A 13,734-nucleotide genomic window follows, 5' to 3' on the forward strand; every position below is an offset into this window, starting at 1 on the left:
TTCAGTTTCAACAAGTGCTGTATGAACACCCCAGTGAACGGCTCGCTGGAGACATGAATCGTGTTGAAGACGGCCCTGAGCTGAATCGGCGACTGGAGACGACAGTTGAAGTTCCCATCCGTTCCTGGACCCCGTGGAAAGAGCAAGCGTGAAGCCAACTGAAGGTCAATTACTGCAGGGCAGAGAGGACGGAAAGTCCCCAGAGATGATCCAGAGAGAGAACAGTGAGGAGAACAGGGACCCCAGAATTCCACGAATAAGGGCTTCCCAGAATTGTGAAAAGCCCCGGAGAGCCGAAGGAGAATGCAGAAACAGATGTAGTATCGCCTTCCTCAGGGAAGATCCACGCCCCTTGACAAGATGGGGAAACGGGAAGGGAAGGTCCCGAGTCTGTATCCACTGCACTCTCACTGAGTCAGTTTGTCCCAAAGTGCTGAGCCACCTGGGCGTGTGGGGTCAAGATGCGGCCTCAGAAGGAAAGGAATTCCTGTTCTCTTTCCCAGGGAGCCTGGAGACTTTAACGGGATCACGTACACTGTGGGCCCCATAGAAAACGCTCAGAGTTTTCTCGACTCAGCTGTAGAACTTACTTCTTTTTCCTTTTCATGGAGTGTGTGTTTGACAGAGTTGATATTCAGAGAACACACTGTGGAAATGTTGCATATGCTTCATTCATTTTGGGTCCTCTGGGATTACAGCAGTGTGGTGTCCCAGGAAAAGGGTTATAAAAGGGATGGAAATCCTGTAGTCCCAGACTGTGCCATCCACTACGTGTGTGACTTCAGATGAGTTACGCAACCTCTCTGGTCTTCAGTTTCTGCATAAGTCATCCAATGATGGTGTAAATGATACTGTCTTCTTCTGTTTTAAGATTTATAGTTCCAACTGGTTCCCTTTAAGTAGTGTAACCATGGGCGCATTATTGGAAGCATGGATGAAAGCCATTCATCACTTAACTAATTTTCTGTCTCCTCACTAAGTATAAGGTCTGCGTCTATTTTGTGTAACTGGAGCACCTGACACAAAACTGGGGACATTCTGGAAGCTCAAAACATTTCAGGGACTGAATGATATTTGGCCAGCCACTGTGTCACGCCTGCCAGAAAGGAAGGTGGAGTGCTAACATACAGCCCTCAGCCTCCCTCCGGAGACTGAGCAGTCTGGTGCACACGCCCGCACATGCCTGGGCCAGGCAGCGGTGTGCACAGGGACCACACCCCTCTGGTCCTGAGTCCACTCAGACTACAGGGTGTGCTAGAAGGGGTTGGTGGCTCCTTCCCCACAGCAGGACTGGCCCCACTCACCCCCTGTTGCTGAGGAGCATGGAGCTGAGTTGCCTTCTCAAGGGCAGGGCTGTCTGACACAGGCTCCGGGGCTGGCAGAGAATCTATTTTCTTTCACTAAATTAATCCCTGTTGGAAGCTGGTCTCCTGGGGTTTCCTCACACCCTCCCCACATATCCTCACATGCCTGTCCCTCTCTCCTCCTCCGTCCTTTCCTGCCCTGTCCCTCCTCCGCCGCAGCAGGTGTTGGGCTGAGGCAGGAGACATCTGGCCAAGTGCTGGTGTGAACAGCACAGGGCCGTGGCCGTCCAGCAGGGGCTGCAGAAGGAAGACGGGGCATGTCTGTGGGCATCGCCTGCAGGGAGACGCACAGAGGGGACAGCTGGCAGGGTCCCCTGCCAGGCTGGCCCTGGCCCACCTTGTGGGAGAACCTGTCCTGCAGGAAAACCCTTCCAGGAAGTGCGGCTCTGACGAGGACGGTGGGCTGGCCGAGTCCCAGCCAGCCTCGGTTTGATCAGCATGGGTGACGCATTGTCCCTTATGCCTGGAAGGAAATGGACATTAACCTTGTGTTTCCAGGACAAGCTTCATCATCTTCCTTGATCAGCCTCCATGGGCTCATTAGTCTTTTAAGGAAATAAAGTGTGTGTGTGTGTGTGTGTGTGTGTGTGTGTGTGCACGTGTGTATTTACCCACTAAGGAGAGAAGGACATGGAGTGTGTTCTAAGCAGTTTCTTGGGACCCTTTGACACCTTCTGGTGCACACACCTGCACATGCCTGGGCCAGGCAGCAGTGTGCACAGGGACCACACCCCTGGGATTATAGCAGTGTGGTGTCCCAGTGCTCTGAAGTCACTCAAGCCAACAGGTCGGGGAAAGGGGAAGCAGGCCGAGTGGCTGCAGCCACAGGTTCTGTTGGGTTAGAGCTGGGCCTTGCCCCAGACTCATCCCCTCTCCCCGTCAACAGTATCTAGCACTGAATCTCCTAGTGACAATGGCGGTCCGTCCCTTTGTGGTCCTTGTCTGCACCTCCAGCTGCACAAGCGGACTTCTCAGAGCAGTGCCATCTTGGATGTTGGGCTCAGCCTTCAGAAGAGGGAAGTAGTGTGTTGTTTCTCCCAGCCACAGAGTGCCTGAGGCCCCACAGGTGGGGACAGCAGGCCCTCCCACCCTCCTTGTGTCACAAGGTTGAGAGAAGGTTCCCTGGTGGCCCCCGAAGTCCAAGCAATCCTCGAGGGAGGGAGACAGGCTGGGAGAGGACTGACCCCAGCTCCGGGGCGAGGAGAGTCCTCTGTCACAGTTCTAGGGTGGGGTCTGATCCACCAGGGCTGCCTCTGCTGAGCCCACCAGCCCATCCCACAGGGTCAAAGGTGGTGAGAGGCAGGGGCGGGCTCTGCCTTCCGGTGTGACCAAAGCTAAAGTAGAAGCTGAGATGAAGGCAAGCCCGTGGTCCTTGAGAGGTAAATTTAGATGTGGAAAGAGTGGAGTCTCGGGGGTCACCCTGCCATAAGAGTGACTCACCCCTCGGCTCCTGTGTCCTTTCCTGTGGTCTAGACAAGGACAAAGGAACCTGCCCCTGCTCCAGGGGGTCCTCGAGAGGACTTAGGAGCTTGTGGATATAAGTACCTGTGCCCTGAGGAGGATGGCAGTCAGTGAGAGCTGTGATTATGATATTCATAATCACAAATGAGCATTGGCAGTTAGTAATTAATACATTTTAACTTTTTCAGTGTGTTCTTATGTTGGTTGCTCCGGGCTCAATTCCAGCGCCATGAGCTTGGTTTAGCAAACATGGGGATTTAAGATACTGGGTGCCCACATTTTTCTCAGGAAAAATGTTGGAGTCTCACCTCCTCAGGAGCCATGTCTGATGACATAGTGGCATTCATCAAGCGTCACCCACTATATGCAAGGCCCTGCTCTCAAGTTTGTCGTGTCCTGGGCATGAGCAGGAGCCCTCTTCGGGGTAGGTAGGTGAAGAAAACCTCTTTCCTCCACTCGGAGCCTCACCTCACATGAGAGCATGCCGCTAGCCTCCAGTGGGGACCGCCACAGGGCAAGCTTCCTGCCCCTTCCCACCTTCCACCTCGTATCACAGCCCATGCCCCACTCCTGCTCCTGCCACTCCCCCTCCAGTGGTTCACGTCTGTGATTCAGCCCCAACATTTTGCCTCTTGCTTGGTGGAATGTCGTCTCTCCTGCTGGTGGGGTGTGCAGTCGCAGACCCTATTCACAAAGGAACCATGTCTACGTGTCTCAGTCAGTAGGAAGAAAACACGTGGCTCAGGGTCCAGCCAGCGCCCCTCTGCTCCCTGGGCTGTATGAGAAGGTCCACGGGGCAAGCCCTCAGCCCTCTCGCTCCCTCTGCTGCAGGTGTGTGTTTAGGGAGCCGCTCGGCTCGGGGCCCCTCCAGCTCCCTGGTCCTGCTGACATCCCCTTCCTTCCCCCAGCTTCCCAGAGTCTATTTTGATACTGAGGGGAAACAGGTTCAGGTTGGTCCCCCGACTTTGTGGGGTCACAGCTTAGGATTGGTAGCCCCAGGATTATCCAGGAGCCGTCGTCCAGGGTCCATGCTCTTCACGATGCATGAGAGCTTTCCTTACACTAGGACGTACGAGGCCCGGATTCCTCCCATGCCCTCTTCCTCGAGGCTGCCTCTGTCCCTCCTGCGTCTCCACAGCCCTCTCCCCTCTGGCTCTCTGTGGCCATTTTTCTCCTATTTCCCTATCTCACTGCCCTCCCAAGCCATGTGGTTGTCGGCTGTCACCGCCCACCTCTTCTCTGTGCCCCTGTCAACATCTCTCCCGTCCCTGTCCCCACCTCCACAGCCTCTGCCCTCCGCACTCCTCCTCTGCCCCGCTTCTCCTTTGTTTGCCCCTCTTGTTCACTTAGTGACCCCTTTTATTACGTCAGGGCCCAACCAAGAGCCTCCCTGTCTGTTGTCTCTGCCTCCCCTGCCTCCCCTCCGCCTTCTCTGAGTCTCTCCGCTGCAGATGGGAACCATGTTCAATCCAAGCCCTGTTCCTCGCCAAAGAATAACAATGAACTCAGGAACCACAGGGACACAAGAAAGGACATCTCTGTATTTCAAGAGACAGCCCAGTCTCTTGGGACAAAATGACTTCTCTTGCTTTATTTATGAACTTCCGAGCTGGGGAGCACCCTGCATGCAGATGGGCCAGCTGGCTGGTGCTGGGTTCAGGTCGAGGCCCACACTCTTCCTGGCTAGTGCCTCCTGTCAAAGCCAAAGGGTGGCTACGTGGTCAAGAGGCAGCTCTGTCTTTCCATAGTGCCCCCAGCAGACTAAAGTGTGTGTTTGGAGGCCCCATGGAGTGCGTAGTGGCCAGCCACTGACCGTAGATGTTATGCCAGTGATACCCACGTCATCAGGCAGAAACTCCGATGCCAGAGCAGGGATCCGACTGGAGCTGGAAGCAGCCTGTCTTCCCTTCCTCCCCCCCTGCAGGCTTTCCTGCTCCTCCACACTGCCTTCTGGTGTGAAGTGAGATCAGAGAGCCACACGGCCTCCTGGTCTTCCATCCTCCCGTGGCCTTTGCACGGACAGCCCAGGGTGGGACCCCCTCACACCCTCTTCCAAGCAACTGTTTACCACGGCAGCTCACTCCAACCCCTCCTTTCCTCAGTGCCCCTCGTGCCCCCCTCTGTCTTAGTCTATCCCTGCTGGTAACGGTGGGTGATGTCATCTTCACAGCTGGGGGGCAGCCCCTCAACACAGAGTGGACATGCGCTGGCCTCTGTACCCAGCTGAATGTGGGCATCTTGAAGACACAGATGGTGTGTCCATGAGTGTTGTCTCCATTCTCCAGCAGCCGGTCTAGCACGGAGCACCCAACAGTGCTCAGGCCCCAGAGGGCCTGCACCTGGCTGGAAATGGTGACCAGTGTCTGAGCCAGCAGCCTGCACCCACAAAGCAGGGAGGATGTGAGCTGTCTGGACTTCTGGGAGGGAAGCCCAGGCACAGAAGCTGCATGTAAGATCATGCATATGAGAGGGCAAAAGCCCTCCCTTATCTTACCCTGTCGCTTAAGGTTGAACTTGACCACACGAAAATAGCCAGAATTAGCTGGAGAATTCTCTTTGCTCAAGCGCCTCTGTAAGTCATAAGCTGCTTTGGGGGAACTGCTTTCCTGCTTCTGGCAGTAGAATGGGCTCCAGCAGGCACGGCTGCAGGGGGACAGGTAGGGCCCCGTTACTCTCTCTTTTTTTTTTATTGGTTGTTCACAACATTACAAAGCTCTTGACATATCATATTTCATACATTAGAATCAAGTGGGTTATGAACTCCCATTTTTACCCCAAATACAGATTGCAGAATCGCATCGGTTACACATCCACATTTTTACATACTGCCATATTAGTGCCAGAGGGGCTACAGGAGCAACTCCAACCCACCCTCCCTGCAGCCTCCACCTGTGCTTGACTGGTGCTGAGGATCTTACCTGAGGGGTGACTCCTCCTCTCCCGAGGCCATGCCCACAGGGATTCCTTTTCTCCTCCCACATCACTGGGGGCCTCCCGCTGGGTTTTCTGACTGGACCCAGCCCTTGGTTTTAGGCCAGCCTTTGTTGTTTCTTTGGTTGTCAGAGTCTCCTTTGCCCCTGGCAGATCACCCCGCCAGGAAACAGGAAAGGGGCAGGGTGTTTGTTCTCCTAATCTGAACTTGGCCCACCACCCTCTTGCCCAGGCCCTCCCTGCAAGCCAGGTGCAACTCCTGGGCTGCCCCTGCCTCAGGAGAGGTGTGCCAGGTGCAAGGAAGCAAAGAGCAGGGAGGCAGGATGTGGTGGCACTGTGTTCTCAGGGGACCCCCTCTGTGAACTGAGGGGTGGCCGGAAAGCAGCCACTCCCACAGACTGGTCCTGTGAACAGGAGGGCATGAGATAGACAGATGGTTTTCAACCTGGGCCCAACCAGGGGTGTGTGAGAGTGACCTGGGGCAGGTTTGAAGAAGGGGAAATGTGGACGGTCAAGCCCCCCTCTTGAAGTTGAATTTGGTGGGTCCAGGATGGAGCAAGGGAGTCTCTGTGTTCATTGCATTCCCCCCCCCATTGCCCCACCCTCAGTCGCCCAGGCAGGCCTGTGTCTGGGAACAGGGTCATCACTTCCACCCAGCACACTCCCAACGGGGCCCCTCATCATGTCCCCCTCCCTTAATCCCAGCCTTGCCCCTTCTGTGATGACAGGATAAGAAACAGGAAATTTTGTGTACAAGGCTGGGGCTGGGAAATAATTGAAAGGATTGCTATGATATCTCCCAATCACAGGTGCCACGAGCTAACTCTTAAGTCTTATAATTGATGCCCATTAGGAATAGCTTTCCCTTTATGATCTTCTAGAAAAGAAGGAACCTTTGAGAGCGCCTAATGCATTTCTCGGTGGGAAAGCATTCATTTCCGCTGGCACTTACTCCTGGCCCTCCTCTTCTCCTTCCTCTTTCTCTGTCATTCTTGATCTTCCTCCTTCTACTTAATAAAAAACACCTTTCATTTCTGTGGCCCTTTACAAACCTCTTTCCTATAAATTATTTCTGCCCAACAAGAATCCAGTGAGGCGTGCAGAGATTTTTAATTTCCGGTTAACAGGTGAAGTTCAAAACTGTTTAATGACTTGGCTAAGGTCACCCTCCGAGGAAACGGGGGGCTTTGGTCTCCTAATCTGAACTTGGCCCACCGTTCTGCCTCTTTTCCCTGGCTCCCCTCCCCAGCCAGCCTGCCTCCACTTTGGCTTCAATTGTCAAATGAGCAGTGGTTCAATGGTCTTCTGCCCTGGTGATGTGGAATGAAGGACCTCAGTGTCCCAGCCAGAGGAAGCCGCAACAATGTGCTCTGACACAGGGTCCCCTTGTGGGGATGTGCTTTTCCCTCCTGTAGCTGGTGCAAAATAGCCAGACTGGGGCAACAGAGGGCCACTTTGCCTCACATGACCAAAGAGGACAGTGGCCCCGGGGGGCAGAAACAGAGGGCAGTGGAGGGAAATCTGAGAAGAGTCTGGGAGCTGACAGGAGGAGGTGGAAGCTCCAGGCAGGCCTCCTTGGGTCACTCTGACCCGGGACACACTCCCCAGCTTTGCATTCCAGCTAACGCACCCTCTGACACTAAGGAATGGCTGAGCTTGTGCATCTTACCCACATTTTAACTCTCCTGTCAATTTCCCCTCCCACTCCTCTTGCCACAGTTGAGACCCAGGAGCCCTGGGGTCACCTTGTGGCTCCCTACCACTAACTAGCTCTGGGCCCAGGAGAGCCCCAACATTCTTTCAGAGGTTGGTATCTCCCAGCTCTGTGCATGTTAAAGCCACTGGGAACAGAAAACGCCAGTACAAGCCAGAGCAGCACAGCCATAGCAGACCTACGGGCAGCAGGGGCCCCCTAAGATCCCATCTCCCCGGGATGTCCCAGCCGTCTTTGTTAAGTACAACTCCATGTGCTGGCACCGTGAGGAGACCACCCAGGGATGCAGTCCCTGGCACAGACCATGGTCAGGCGAGGCACAGTTTTAATTTGGGAGTAGAGAGTAAGCCCAGAAGGAAGGGAGAAATGGGCTGCTTTGCCTCCTTGATTTTTTCCGTGTGTTGCAGTGAGGCCTCTGGGCTTCTCTGGTTGCCACCTCACAACAGTCTCTCCAGTCCTCTCAGGGGAGAGCCCTTTGTTTCAATCCCCAGGAAAGCAGTCCTGCCATGGTCCAGCACCTGGACTGCCCCACCTGCTGGTCCTGACCCACCAGGTTTGCTCTGCGTGTCCGGCTTCTCTCTGATGTAGCCAGAGCCGAGAATGGCCACAGGCCTCAGTGGGCCAAGGAGAGGGTGGAGGAGGTGAGGTGGCTGCAGAAATGGCCCACTCCCTCCAGTAGCTGATGTTCAAGAGGCTCTGCTTCCCTCTCCTGAGACAAAAGGTAGCTCAAACCGCCCACCTGCTTTGCAGGTTTGCCTCGGGATTAACTCAGACAATTGGTGGCTGAGCCCTGGTGAGATATCAAGTGCCTGGGAACTGCTAAATCACAGCTTTCTTGCCCTAATCTTATCACCTGCCATTAAAGATCAGAATATGAAAGGCACACACTTGTAAAGCTCAGCACAGTGCCTGTCGCTGTGCTGCAACAGAGAGACTCAAAATAGTTCTCCCTCCTCAGCAGTTACTATGGCACCTGTCTCATCAGGGATTAATGTTCCCCCTGCCCCCGCCCTGACACTGAGCCCTCCCTCTCACTTCCTCCCGCACCCACCACACCACAGCACCCAGAGTTTCCAGGCATCTCTCCCTGCCCACGGTCCCAGCACAGCAGCCCCCACCTGTGTGACACTTATCAAGCTAACAGCTGCGGTCCTATCCCACCTGGGAAGCTGGCTCTTGGACCTCAGGAGGAGGGCGGTGAGATGTCCCAGCTCAGTTGACAGTAAGACTGGGCAAGAGCAAGCCCCTATTGTGGACAGGAGGGGACCAGGTGCAGGCTGTACACTTGGGCAGGCTTGGAGCTCCAGGGCTGTGCTCCACGTGCGTTTCTGTGCCGGGGATTCCACCTGTGTGACCCGATGTGCATGGGAGTGTGTGTGTGTCTGCTATGTGGAGCTGCAGTGACATCTGCACACCTGTAGCAGTCCACACAGGTGAGCACTTCCACGCCGCCAGGTTGCATGATGTGCACTGGTGTGGCTAAGGGGAGTCATCAACACCACGTCTGTGTTCAGACTGCTCTCTTCTTGGCAGTGGGGTCTACGAGGGTGAAGGAACGCACTAGCTCTGGGTTGGCAGTGCCAAGCGGTGCCACCCTCTGTGAGCAGGTTCAGTAACGAGGCTTGTAACACTCAGCAGCTATCTATACAGCTTTAGACGTGCACAAAGCCCCATTCGCTCAGGCATTGCTAACAAGCCAGCGGCGACAAGCCGATGTGCACAATGGGACTGAAGGAGAAGCTGAGAAGAGAGGTCCTTGTCTGCCTGGCTGCTGGGCGACGCCAACATTCTGCTTCTTTTGCACACCTCATGCACGCGCCACGTTGTGCCTGGAATCCCGCCCCCAAGGAAACCCAGGCTCAATAGCCAGCTTGCAACCCCAACGCCCCATCTCCCCGAATCCTGCTCCCCTTTCTCCTAGCTCTCCCTTCTTGTTCCCTTTCTGGCTCCCATAGAATTAGATTAGTCACATTCTTAATTAACTGTGCTGGTAAGAGCTCTATTAGGTATTAAATGTTTGTCACAATCCAATTAAAAAATCCATCACAGCAGGACAGGTTTTCTGAGGCCCAGCAGATTGATGCGATGCTGGAGGCCCTAGTGCTTTCCTCTCTGCCAGGGAGTGGGGAAGAAGAGCAAGACCCAGGAGACGGGGAGAGCTGGGGGAGGGTTGCTCAGGAGGCCACGTGGCCTGGCACTGGGACATTCCTGCCTGAGCATCCCTAATACCTGGAGAAGTCACTCTACCCTAGGGACCGAGCATCCTGGATTGCCCCAAACTGCTTCAGTTTTGAAAAGTGTGTGCTTGGCCACCTAGTTTATAATGTCACTGTTTCCCTTAGCCCCATATGGTGACAGGGAAGGACGAGTGTTGTGTGTGTGTGTGTGTGTGTGTGTGTGTGTGTGCATGCCTGAGTGTGCAAAGGTACGTGTGCATAGTACATGTGCATGTAGGGGGTGAGGTGAGGTGAGCTGGGCTGGGGAAGGGCCAGATTGACAGCTTAAGCCTGGTGGGAGGTTTTTTGGCTCAAATATGAAGAATGTAATTTGATGGAGTTGGACTCTGTCTCCTGGGTCCAGCTCTAGACCATTGGCTCTGCTCAGATCTGTTCCATTCAGAACCTTCTGTTCCATTTTAAAGAGGCTTGCTCTGGAGGGGAGCTATCTCTTGGTGAAAGGAAGGGTAAATGAACATTCGCCCCTGGGGGCCCAGCCTTTCTTCCTGCACTTCCTTGGCCCTTTCTTCTTTTCCTTTAACTTTTCTCCAGGAGGGACATGCCCCCTTCTTTGCATGTTTCCTGGCCAGGATGGACACACGTAGGACTTGTTCAATGGACACCCAGTTTTAGAACCCCCAGCTCCCCACAGGACCACACCCATCTCTCACTTCTTCAGTGACCAGGATGGAGAAAGGAGAGGAGACCTGCAGCCTTTTTACAGTACCCACCATGCTGGCCCCGGGAGAGGGTGATGGGCAAGCATGTGGCCATGGTCAGTTCCCCCCCCCCCCACCTCCCAGGATGGATAAGTAACTGCATGCTTTTCCACTTCAAGTCTCCTGATGTGCTTCTGAGCTTCTTGTTCTTTGGGTGCATCTTTTGTGGCTCTGTTAACAGTAATAACCACTCAATGTTTGCTTTCTTATCAACGATTGTCATGCCAAAAATATCTTTCACTTTTAGTTCTTTTGAATTCTACCCTCCATATCAGTGCATCTTAAAATTTGACCTTCCAGCAAAGATTGTCTGCATCTGTCTGCCAAGGGGAAGTGTTTACTTACTGGGATTGTGAGGTCCTGAGGGACAGGAAGCATGGCTCATCCATCTGTCTGTCCTCAGCTCAGGGCACGGGCTCAGGCTCATAGGAGACACTTCTGAGCATTTGCTGAATGACTAAGTGAACTAGCTCACATTAAGACTCCCTATTTTATTCTTCTGGGGCCCCAAATAGGCTCATCTCTTGGCTTCCACCAAAGCAAACTCTTCACTGTTTATCCAGCACCTGCTCATTCTTCTGAACTCTTCTGCATTCTCTATCAGGGTCACCTTGTCTATCTGAGCCTACAAATCCCCGAAGGACAAGAACCCTGTCTGTTTACTTGCCTCCCCACCCATGGGACATGAAGCCATGCTAATTCTCTGGACAAATTAACATCCTTGGTGCCGGCCCTTCATTCCTTCCTCGGCTCTCTGTCCATCCAGTGCTTACTCCAGGCCAGCAGGAGCCCAGGCAGGACAGAAAGGTCATATCCTGCCTTTCTTCCTAAGAGCTTGCAATCAGGTTGAAGAGACAAAACATTCAGAGAAAATCTAAGCAGCAAAATCAAGGCAGATTTTAATGAGGGCCTCCTGGTGAAGGATGCAGATGTACTTTCTTTAGGGACTCAGAAAGGAAAGGCCACGGGATGCCTCACGGGCCTAGCAGACCTAGGAAGAGGCCCTGGGCCACACAGCAGTGGCATTTCCAGGCAGAGAGCAGAGCGTGAGATGTGCAGACGTGGACTCAGCAGTGAGCAGTGCTGATTGAGGGGAGAGGGCTCCTGGAGCCTAGCAGGAAGCAGCATTTCAGGAGGCTTTGCAGAATTGAAAGGGGAACATGAATGCAGGCTGATGACAATGACAAATCAGAGCCAACCCTGTGGGATGCACCTGCTTCCTCATCAGCAAACTCCCTCTCAAGGGGAGCCCACGGGCAGCTCTGCACGGGAGTGGTTTGGAAGTTTCTTGGATGCTGAGGAAAGGAGCTGTGGGTGTCCTCTGGCCTGGTTAGGATGCACCCCTGAGAAGGCACGGGTTTGGGGCCTGGGCAGGAACTGCCTTTGCTGAGGGGCATGCAGATTCTGTCTTTGGATGGGGAGTGATGCCTGTCAGTCAAAGGACATCAAATGACAAAGACAGTTTGGGAGAAGACACAGGATTGTCCCACCCTCTATTTACTGCATTAGAACAATAAAATGACTGAAGTCAGCACATCTCTCTTCCTACGGCGGGACCAGGGCCTGGGTCGTCCCAAGTCACAGACCAAAGTCAGGTGGCTACTGAGCATCCTTACTGTCGTATCCCCGAGAATCTCCTTCTTGTCCACGTGGGCCGCAGGCAGATAAGGCCAGGGAACGCAAACTAGCTGCCCAGGGTGGGTGGGCAGGGAGGTGCGTTATCTTCTGTGCTTTATATGGATATTTCATTTGGCCTTCCCAAGACATCTGCTGGAAGGTTTTATTTTCTCCATTTTATTCAAGAAGAATTTGAGACTGAGATGAGTAGCTTGTCCAAAGTTGCTCCTCTGTGGAATAAAAATTTGAATCTATCCATCCATTTGTTCATTCAAATATTTGTTGGGGGTCTCTGAGGGGACAGCCACTGGGCCAGCACCAAAGCTTGTGCCCTTCACTGGAAGATCAGTGTTCTTTGTCCCCTCCACACCACATACCAAGCTGTGACTCACAAGGTGCCTAAGTAGAGCGCCTAAGGCTCACGGGTCCAGCGGGGGCTGCTGAAGAATTACTTTGTTACTAATGCAGGTGTGATTTTCTGGGCCTAGGTGGGTCAGGACCTGAAGGGGGGCCTTGCTTCACCCCTTTGTGGGGTTACTAGACTTAGCCAATACAAATAAAGGGCACGCAGTTAACCTGAAGTTGATAAATAATGAAAACTATTTGGTATAAGTCTATCCCATGCAATATTTGGGACATAATTATACTAAAATTTTTATTTATTGTTTATCTGAGAGTAAAAGTGGGTGTCGTGTTTTATCTGGCAACCTTCTTCCCTGGCCACCTCTAACTGCCACAATGCTGAGTAAAGGATAACGTCCCCATGCCCATCAGGGTACTGGCATGGTGGGGCCTCTCGGGGAGACCCCTTCCCTGGCTCCCCTCAGACGGCCATCTTTCCACAGGGCAGCAGATCTGCAAGTCGGCTCCTGGGTGGGCTCTGCTCCTGAGCATAGAGGAAGAGCACAGTGGGTCCCCCAGCCCAGATGGCCACTGGTTCCTCAAAACTCAAACCAGTCATGTCCGAAGCTGACCAGCCACCTTCCCCTAAAACTGTGCCTTCTGCTCCGAATGGGCTCTCCTGAGCTACAAACTCCAGCCATTCTCTCTTCCTCCATAGCCCACAGTTCCCGGCCCTCCCCTCCTCCCCTCCTCCCCTCCTCCCCATGCCTCATGCCTGACCCGGGCTCCAGCCATCTTCCGTCCTCACCTGAATCATCTTCATGGCTTTGAATTCTTTCTCCTAATCCAGCCCTCTTAGAGTACTCTCAGGTGATCATCCCCAGGCCTAAACCCGATTCTGCCCTTGCCTGTGTTTAGATTGTCACGGGCCTCCCACAGGTTGCAGGACAGTAGCAATAAAACCCTTAGTCCAGCACCCAGGCCTCTGATGATTTGACCCCAGCATTCTCTTGATCTATCTGAAACCACGTGTGCTTTCCTGAACTCTCATGCTCTTAACTTTACCCTTCAAAATTCAGCCCATCATCCTGTCTCCCAGGGATGCTTTGCTGGCTCTGAGGTTCCACCAATGGTCCTCTGGGTCACTCCCCTGCTGCACCGTGGCATGCTGGGCTCAATTACTTAGCACTATCGCACTGCTGTGCATGGCTTTTCCTTCCCATGTGCAGCTGGATCTAACACATAGTAGGTCCTCAATAAATGGTAGCTGAAGAAGTGAATAAATAAATACAAGGTGGAAGGTTATTTCCTTACCAACCCCCTGAGCTCACCACTTGCCAATCTGGGACTGAAATGCTTCTTTTCACTCT

Source organism: Spermophilus citellus (genome assembly GCF_964194105.1).
Source record: "Spermophilus citellus genome assembly, chromosome: 6".
In the NCBI taxonomy this organism is placed as follows: Eukaryota; Metazoa; Chordata; class Mammalia; order Rodentia; family Sciuridae; genus Spermophilus; species Spermophilus citellus.